Genomic DNA, 9,450 nt, shown 5'->3' with positions numbered 1-9,450 from the left:
TCACCTCAGCCTCCCAAAGGCGCGGGATTACAGGCTGAGCCACGGAGCCCGGCTGAGCTTTACAATTTTCAAAGTTCTTTCACCTTGGCTCTCTGTCTTCTCAGATGCCTATAAGATAGTTTGAGCATGTATCATTAGAAGAACTATACAGTATAAGAAACCAATCTAGGGACACAAAGCTAGATTATAACCAGGTTTTCTGACCTCAAGGTCTGTTCTTTCCCTCTTATCACTGCCTCCAATATGATGCCAGAGTTGAAAATTCATTCTAAGAACCCATCCTTTTCTGGTCAGCTGTCCCATCGTTTATTCTCAAAATCAGGAAATTCTTCTGCATGGCTTATATCCTTTGTTCAGGAGCTTCAGTCTATTCCTTTGTCCTTTTCAAGGCGAATAATAGCTGGTTACCTATCTTTATATAATGGTCCTTCACATTTGCATGCTATAAAATATCTATCATTTCTCTCATCAAGGTCAATTAATCACAATTCCTTAGGTTTTCGTTACATAAAGATTCTTTCCCTTAAGATAGTTAATAAATCCAGTCCCTAATTAAGCACCAGCTCCAGGAAAACAGTAATTCCTTCTCGCACATTCCAATTCTAATCCCCAGATAGCTATAAGAGAGTATCACCCCAGTCATCTAATATTAACTGAGCACCTACTATGTAGCAGGCACTGTTCCAAGAGCTGGGGACTCCGCAATAAAGAAAACAGACAGGCCGGGTTTGGTGGCTCAGCCTGTAATCCCAGCACTTTGGGAGGCCGAGGTGAGTGGACTGCCTGAGCCTGCAGGTTCGAGACCTGCCTGGGCAACTTGACAAAACCTCATCTCTACAATAAATCAAAAATTAACCGGGCGTGGTAGCACGCATCTGTAGTTCCAGCTACTTGGAAGGCTGAGGCGGAAGGATCACTGGAGCCCAGCAGGTCGAGCCTACGGTGGCCAGGAGCGGCCACTGCACTCCAGTCTGAGTGACAGAGTGAGACTCCAACTCAAAAAAAAAAACCAAGAAAACAGACAAAAACTACTTTGACAGTGCTTCCATTTCTACATGGGATGGGTGAGGTGAGACAGGAAGGCCAAACATAAATTACATAAACTCTTAGAAGGTGATACATGCTATGAAAAAACAAAGAGGCAGGGCATGGTGGCTCAAGCCTGTAATCCCAGCACTTTGGGAGGCCAGGGTGAGAGGACTGCCTGAGCTCAGGAGTTCGAGACCAGCCTGGGCAACTTGGTGAGACCTTGTCTCTACAATAAATTAAAAAATTAGCCGGGTATAGTGGCATGCACCTGTAGTTCCAGCTACTTGGAAGGCTGAGGTGGAAGGATCACCTGAGCCCAGCAGGCCGAGGCTGTGGTGGCCCTGAGAGTGCCACTGCACTCCAGCCTGGGAGACAGAGTGAGACCCCAACTCAAAAAACAAAACAAAACAAAAAGCAGTATAATAAGGCAATGGGGAGTGCTGAGTAGGGAAGCAATTTAAAATAGCATGTCAGAGCAATCCTCACTGAGAAACTGTAGTTTCTCCATGGTTTATCTGTCAGCCTCAGTCCAAGACAACAGTACAATTAGGTAATAATTTTTTTTAAAAAGCACTTAAACTATAACTAATACAATTTTTGTTTTCTCATTTCAAGTTTAATGATAGACACTTGCACCTTTAATAAATAGCAATATATCAATTTGTTTGCAAGAGTGGAATTTTGTTTTTATAATGCAAAAAAAGCCTCTATAAACAGTAACGCGCTCTCTCTCTTTTTTTTCTTTTTCCCGCTACAGATCCTCTCTGTAACAGCCCCCTTTAATAAATCTCTTGGTCCTGGGGGGAAAAAAAAAAAAAACAGTAACGCAACACACATAAAGACTGCTGTTGAGTGCAACTCTGACTGTGATAAAGACTAGCATTTTCTCTGATTGAGCAATGATACTTTCTTAACTAGTTGGGAGGAACTGAGAGATGAGCAGATAAGGACAGATGGGGTGGGGGGGTGGAGGGAGTTGGCAGAAACAGAATTTTAGAATTATAAAATTGATGTGCATGCTTAAGTGGCATGAGCGTCTCACTTCTAGGTGTACTAAGAAGAATCTCCACCAAAACATACAGTAAATAAGAGTGACCCATATCAGTTGGGACACTGGTTCAACTTGGAGAAGAGGTAAAATATACATATATATGTAATAAATATTATTTTATTACAAATAAATTATACACACACACAGAATTGAAAATCTCCTAGTTCCAACTTAATTTTGTCAGGAAACTGGCAATTGGCAAAGGATATTTCTTTTTTTTTTTTTTGAGTTGGAGTCTTACTTTGTCGCCCAGGCTGGAGTGCAGTGGCATACAGAGTTAGCCTGCTGGGCTCCAGCGATCCTTCTGCCTCAGTCTTCCAAGTAGCCAGAACTACAGACGTGTACTACTTCACCTGGCTAATTTTTTATTTATTGTAGAGACGGCGTCTCGCCAAGTTGCCCAGGCTCAAGCAATCCACTTGCCTCAGCCTCCCAAAGTGCTGGGATTACAGGCTGAGCCACCAACCCTGACCAGAACATTTCTTAAAAGAAAAGATTCCTTTTGTCTCTCTGGAGAAAAGTTCCAACACAGTTTCACACTCCAATTGCACCATACCTCACAGGGATTGAATGTAGCCCAAGTACTAAAACTTTATAGTGAATGCACAGTAACTACAGCTGGCAGGACAAATTAAAGCTAAGATGTGGATTCTTTATTAATCTACTGGCTTCACTTTCTGCTGAATGAAAAAGATTCTGGGAGAATAAAATAAGCAAAAGTCAAACCAGTACCTTTACAGCTACAAAATTAATGTCTTCACAATAGTAAAACCACATTCAGCAGAATAGTTGGCAATGCAGAGGCCCACTCAGGAACCCAAAAGTATGACTTTTCCATTTATACACTGTGACCTGGAATGAGCTGCCTTTAGCTTCTCATAGTCTTGATATACCTTTCCTTTTAAAGCCCTATCCTTTAGTGTGAGGATAAATGAATTGCCAATGGTAGAAGTGCTTTTCTTGGAAGAAAACAAATCTAAGTTATGACTAATAAGGCTTATGCTCCTTCTCTGAAGCAATAGGGATGTTGTTTAAATCATCTCAATTCTGCAAGTGGCATAAAATCTGACTTTCATTCAGTTCAGCAACCGATCCTTAAAAGCACTTTGCTGGATATAAAAAATTAGTGATTGTTCATGGAAACCTTGCCACTTAAATCTGTTATAATATTCAATTTACCTTCTAAATAAATAAATACATCAAGCAATAGGCAATATTTTCCCACCTATAATCCCAGCACTTTGGAAGGCCAAGGAATTCAGGACCAGCCTGGGTAGCATGTCAAGACATTAACTTTACAATAAATCAAACCAAAAAAAAAAAAATTAGCTGGGCATAGTGGCACATGTCTATAGTCCCAGCTACCTGGAAGGCTGAGGTGGAAAGACTGACGGGGCCCAGCAGATTGAGGTTACAACCTGGGGAAGAATGAGACTCCAACTCAAAAAAAAAAAACAAAAAAAAAACAAAACAACTAATCCAGGTAGGGCAAGGTCTGTAATCCCAGCACTTTGGGAGATTGAAGTAAGGGGACTGCCTGAGCCCAAGGGTTCAAGAACAGCCTGGGTCACTTGGCGAGACCTCATCTCTACAATAAATAAAAAAAAATTAGCTGGGCGTGGTAGCACGCACCTGTAGTTCCTGCTATTTGGAAGGCTGAGGTGGAAGGATCGCCGAAGCCCAGTATATCAACACGCGGTGAGCATGCCACTGCACTTCATCCTGGGTGACAGAGTGAGACTTCAATTAAAAAAAAAAAAATAGCTAGGCTCGGTGGCTCAGCCTGTAATCCCGCGCTTTGGGAGGCTGAGTGATTGGATTGCCTGAACCCGTGGATTCAAGACCCGCCAGTCTGGGTGACAGAGTGAGACTCCAACTCAAAAAAAAAAACTAATCCAAAAGTAAAAATATTTATCTTGGCCGGACATGGTGGCTCACACCTGTAATCCCAGCACTTTAGGAGGCTGAGACAAGAGGATTGCCTGAGCCCAGAGGTTAGAGACCAGCTTGTGCAACTTGGCAAGACCTCATCTCTACAATAAATCAAAAAAATTAGCTGGGTATGGTGGTGCATGCCTATCATTCCAGCTACTTGGAAGGCTGAGGCAGAAGGATTGCCTGAGCCCAGCGGGTGGAGGCTGCAGTAGCTGGCAGTGGCTGCGAGTGTGCCACTGCACTCTAGCCTGGATGACAGAGTGAGAGTCCAACTCCAAAAAAAAATTTATCTTAATACTGGAAATGATTCTCTTTTCTTAACCTTTTGTGACATGTTATATAATTATACCCTATAACACCTTTCAAGGTATAATGTGTAGTCAAGGTACCACAGAATTTCTTTAAGCTAAACCCAGACTTTTTCTTTTACCTTATATATTTACAGATACTGAAAACTCTAAGTAAGCAAAATTCTAAGATCTTGCTGAACAGGACTGTCCAGTATCATAGAGTGCTACCATACAGATCAAAGTTTAGGGAGGACACAATGGACAGGATTCTAAAAAATAAATGCACAATTGGAGTGACTGATTTAAAACAAAAAAGATAGGTTAGAAGTTTAAATCAGAAGTAACTTTGTTCTGAATGGCTCTAACAATCCCATAATGCGTGCAGTATCAAATACAGTCTGGGTAATTAATTCAGTGGACTCTTCCCCTTTCACTGCCAGATTGAACAGCTCTGAGGATAATCTCCCTCACTCTCCCAGGGCTCAGTTGGAAGATTCATTATTTATGTCCTCAATTGTTTACTCTGTCCTATTTTTCCATCCATCTAGGCCCAAGGGCAGTGTTATCACTGGCCTGTTTCCAAAATGAATGCATTAGCTCATTGCCCTACTAGTTACAAAACCGAAAATAATGAAATACAGTGTTATCTTAACATTGGAGAGCAACCCCACTCACCATTTGATCTAGGAGAGAAGTAATGACAATGTCAACCCAGGTTACCAAAAGCTAAATTGTCTTTGATGAAGTGAGATCCATCCATATTTCATACTAGTCCTTTACTTTGAGCCACTGATCAACCTATATGTACATCCAGCAAGGATTTTTTTAAACTCTGAATAGCTGTTTTACCAGCAAGGACTCTTAAAGGGCAGTATCACTGGAAACACAGTTCTTGCCCTCACTAAGAGCAAACCTGTCAACTATTGAGGCTTAAACTGATTGAGATACAATTTGCCTAGCAACCATTCTTTAGGAAGAGTTCAGTAACTCAACCAGCAATCAATTCTACATCCTCATCTGACTGGTAAACAGATTACAGACTCCACCAAGTCCTCTACCCTCAGGATTCAGTCCCACAGCAAACAACTTCCTCAAAAGATTCAGCTTCCCAGAGTCAAACCCTCGGGGAGGGAGTTGTGCTTAAACACACAAAATATTGTCTGACACCTGACTGACAAAGCTGAAAAGCTAAAAACTACCATCAACCATATCTTCATATGAATGTATTCACTGTCTCTAAATAAATCTCTCACATTGAGAGAGCATTCTCAGGTCTTTTTTGCTTCTAATATTTTCTCACCTTGAGTAAGCTTCCCCCCCCATTCCAAACCTTACAATACTCAAGCCGATTATTATGAGAATCAAGCAACGCCAAGGGTCCAATATTTTCCTTCACCTTCTCTAGGGGATCATTTTATACTTCTGATGTGAATAGGGGATTAGGCTTGAGTCTCCCTTTAGAGAGAACATAGAGCCCTTTTTCTTAACACATTCTAAGCTGTGACTCACAGAAAAAAGAAGGATGGAATAAAAACAGATTGCTAAAGAAAATTAAATCAGTTACTTTAACCTCAGCAGCACTATGTCCCCTCAACCTAAGAGATTATAGGAATCTGTGTCAAAACAGAGGTTAATTAAAAAAAAAAAAAAACAGAGATTATGGAAAATCATGTCTTCGTATAATTGCTTCCTTGCAGAAGACCAAATTTGAGTTTCCATGCCCCTTAAATGATACTGGGAGATCAGTGTAGATACACCTATGATTAGTTTTGTCTCCTGGGAAAAATCCTTTGGGGAACCCCAATCACTGCACCATGCAAAATACTGATCACAAAGATCAGCTAAGAAAACAGAAATATAAAAAAGTAAAATTAGAAAAGTATAACATATACTTATAAATCTGTATTAACGGCTCATCTATGAATAGAGAACAACAACAAAAAATCACTTAAGATCAAATAGAAGGAAAACTCGTTTTTTGGTAGAAGCAAGTAGAAGTGGTATAGCCTCCAAGTGGTTTTTTCGGTCACTTCCCCAGTTTGCTATATCTTAGACATCAAAGTGCACTTTGTTTTATATACTAGCTAAGCGTACAAAACAGCGATTTTTAACAGTTCACTCACAGCAACAAGTTAAGACAACATCTAGAAGATCCTCTTTCCCTCCCAATTTAAACATGACTTATGGAATCTTTTTTTTTTTTTTTTTTTTGAGTTGGAGTCTCACTGTCACCCAGACTGGAGTGCAGTGGCCGCTCCTGGCCACCACAGCCTCAACCTGCTGGGCTCCGGCGATCCTTCCGCCTCAGCCTTCCAAGTAGCTGGAACTACAGGCGCGTGCCACCACACCCGGCTAATTTTTTGATTTATTGTAGAGATGAGGTCTCGCTAAGTTGCCCAGGTGGGTCACGAACGACTTATGGAGTCTTAAGGGACAAACTCATAATAAACCCAAAGCCCAAAATCCAACACAGGATTATTGTGAATCTATTTTTCAGTAACATTTCTATACTAAGGCTATTTGAGATTTTTAAAAAATATAAAATAAGTTTCCTGATCCCTGACTGCCACTGTTATGTTATGATGGATTAGGAAATCATCATAACATCACAGTGGTAATTTCAGTAATTACCATACTGAGATGATTTCCTAATCCATCATAACATAACAGTGGCATGCTCATGGTCATCGCAGCCTTCACCTGCTGGGCTCAGGCAATCCTGTCACAGCCTTCCAAGTAGCTGGAACCACAGCCATGAGCCACCAAGCCTAGCTAAGTTTTTTTTTTTTTTAATTGTAAAGACGAGGTCCCACTGTGTTACCCAGGCTCGTCTCACACCCCTGAGCTCAGGCGGTCCTCTTGCCACCACCTCCCAAAGTGCTTAGGATTACAGGAGTGAGCCCCCAGGCCTGGCCCCATCTCTATTCTTTTTTTTTTTTGAGATGGAGTCTCACTCTGTTGCCCAGACTGGAGTGCAGTGGCCACTCCCGGCCACCGCAGCCTCGACCTGCTGGGCTCCGGTGATCCTTCCGCCTCAGCCTTCCAAGTAGCTGGAACTACAGGCGCGCATTACCACGCCCGGCTGGTTTTTTGATTTACTGTAGAGATGAGGTCTCGCCAAGTTGCCCAGGTGGGTCTCAAACCCTCTATTCTTTATAATACTTCCTTTCACCCCAAATTGCTTCTGATTCATCAGGAATCCAATAAATCAATGCAAAGAAAAACACTAATCTAGCCAAAACTGTCAGTTTCAGCCTATCAATTCTATCTTCAAAATTGGACTCTAGTTAGAACAATCTTTGGAAACTGAACCTGGGTTATACAAATAAACTCTGAACCATTTTAATTAATATTTACCAAAGTGTTGTCAAAAAATGGATATTCATCCCTCCTGTTACTGTAGCTCTTTGCTAATCAATATTAAGATAACCTGGTTCAAACACTCTTAGATGAAAATGTCCAGTTAAAATAGGGGTGTCATAAACATTGCCACTCAACACACACATGCACATGCACACGCGCACACACACACAAACACACCCTTTGTTTCTCACATCATAAATTTTGAGTTTTCTATCTTCAATTGAGAACTTTCCCCTCAATTAAAAACATATAAAGAGGTTCCCTATTGTGGCTGGAGAAGTGATCAGTCTCCTTCAGAAAGAAAAGATCTATAAGTTGCAAAAGAATTCAAAATAGATAAATATTTAAATTGCAATACTACAGTCACCCAAATTCTTAAAGTTTGGGGAGAAGAAGCTTTTCAAAAAATTAAACAAGATTCATCTGGATTTTTTTTTTAAGTTTGATTTTTGGCAATGAAAACTAATTCCTCCTAGAGTCTATGAATATAAGAAATATAACGACAGAGAAGCAGATAAGACTTTTAAGTTTCAGTAAGAGCAAGGTAAGTTTGCCGGCTCTAGCCAGGTTCCCCAACACAAAGCCGGTGACAGTGTACTCTGGTAAGAGACTTTGTAGCAGAGTTAATCGCTAACAACTATCAGGATTTCCTTTAACCACCATTTGATGGGGGGCTGCTCCCTCCTTCCACTAGCACCTCCTCTCCTTTCAGACTGTTATTGCTGATTAAGGCAGTCCCAAGGAGGAAAATGGTGAAGACAGCCTTAATGGACACGGATGCAGTACAGTTCCAAAACCCACTCCTAGCTTGCCCCGTTTTTTTTTCTTATTGCGGTTTACTGCATCAGATGTCACACACAAAAAAGGACTCCTCTTTTCTTCTCTGTGTATTTTACTACGCGACCAACATCGACACATCGGTAAAAAGACGTAAGAGTCCTGAATCTCCTTACCCAGCTGCAGGGGTGAGATGAAGGGAAGGAAAGAAGGACGAAGGGTAGAATTAGAAAATCAAAATAAACTGACGGGATGTGGAGATCTTACTTCCCATTCCATTTTCCCTTTCCTGACAAGGTTAAGTCGGCCGAAGTCGGGCTGCATTAGAAAAAGCACACACACACCTTGCGCCGTGGAAAGGAGGTGAGGTTCGCTCCGCAGCGCTCGGTGGGGCTCCAGGCTCCGCCCCGCCCGCCCGGGACAGCTCAGCCCAGCTCGCCCCCACCCAGGCAGGATGAACGAGAAGGGGCTTCTAGCGGTCCAGGCAGGGGGAGGGGGAGGCGGCTGCTCCGGGGGCCAGGCTCACCGAGCGCAGCACTCCGAGGCGCGCCGACACCCCCTCCCCCAGCCGGCGGCCGCTCGCTCCCCTCCGCCGCCGGAAGCCAGCCCCGCCCCCTCACCTCCATCCCGGCTCTCCGCGAGCCCCCTCCCGTCTGCACAGCCAATGGCGAGGCAGGAAACCAGCAGAGCGACTCGCCAAGCAGCCAACTGGGGAGGCCCACTGGGAGGTCAGCCGCCGGGGATAGGCCAGCTACCCGAGGCCCCGGCCCCGGCGCGGCTCCTCTTTGTTAGCGCTGCCCCCATCTCTCCTGACCCCCACCCCAAAGCCGGAGCCCAGCAACCCGCAGCTGAGCCAGGTGACGCCTCGCCTTCTCCCGCTGCCCCCGCCCACTCTCTGCCTGGGTACTAGAAGTGACCCCCGCCAGGCAGTACCTCCCTGAGTGCCTCGGACTTCAACGGCAGCTGCCGCCGGGAGACGCCGCCGACAGTAAAAGATGCTCCCCA

General features: G+C 43.4%; 1 protein-coding gene across 2 annotated transcripts in view; it reads right to left on the bottom strand.

Annotated features, from left to right (window-relative positions):
• FAM222B (family with sequence similarity 222 member B) overlaps nucleotides 1–9,031 on the bottom strand; it is a 54,564-nt gene extending 45,533 nt beyond the window's left edge. Inside the window, exon 1 of one of the 2 annotated variants that reach the window (XM_008066685.2) lies at nucleotides 8,790–9,031. The gene's annotated coding sequence lies outside the window, so the exon portion shown is untranslated. Of the gene's footprint in view, nucleotides 1–8,739 lie in introns of both variants that reach the window. The other variant, XM_008066687.2, reaches the window with a different exon arrangement.
• Between the last annotated feature and the right edge of the window lie 419 nt (nucleotides 9,032–9,450).

This window comes from Carlito syrichta, unplaced genomic scaffold (genome assembly GCF_000164805.1).
Source record: "Carlito syrichta isolate Samal-C Ts95f unplaced genomic scaffold, Tarsius_syrichta-2.0.1 Scaffold309091, whole genome shotgun sequence".
In the NCBI taxonomy this organism is placed as follows: Eukaryota; Metazoa; Chordata; class Mammalia; order Primates; family Tarsiidae; genus Carlito; species Carlito syrichta.
This window is presented reverse-complemented; position numbering and strand designations above follow the sequence as displayed.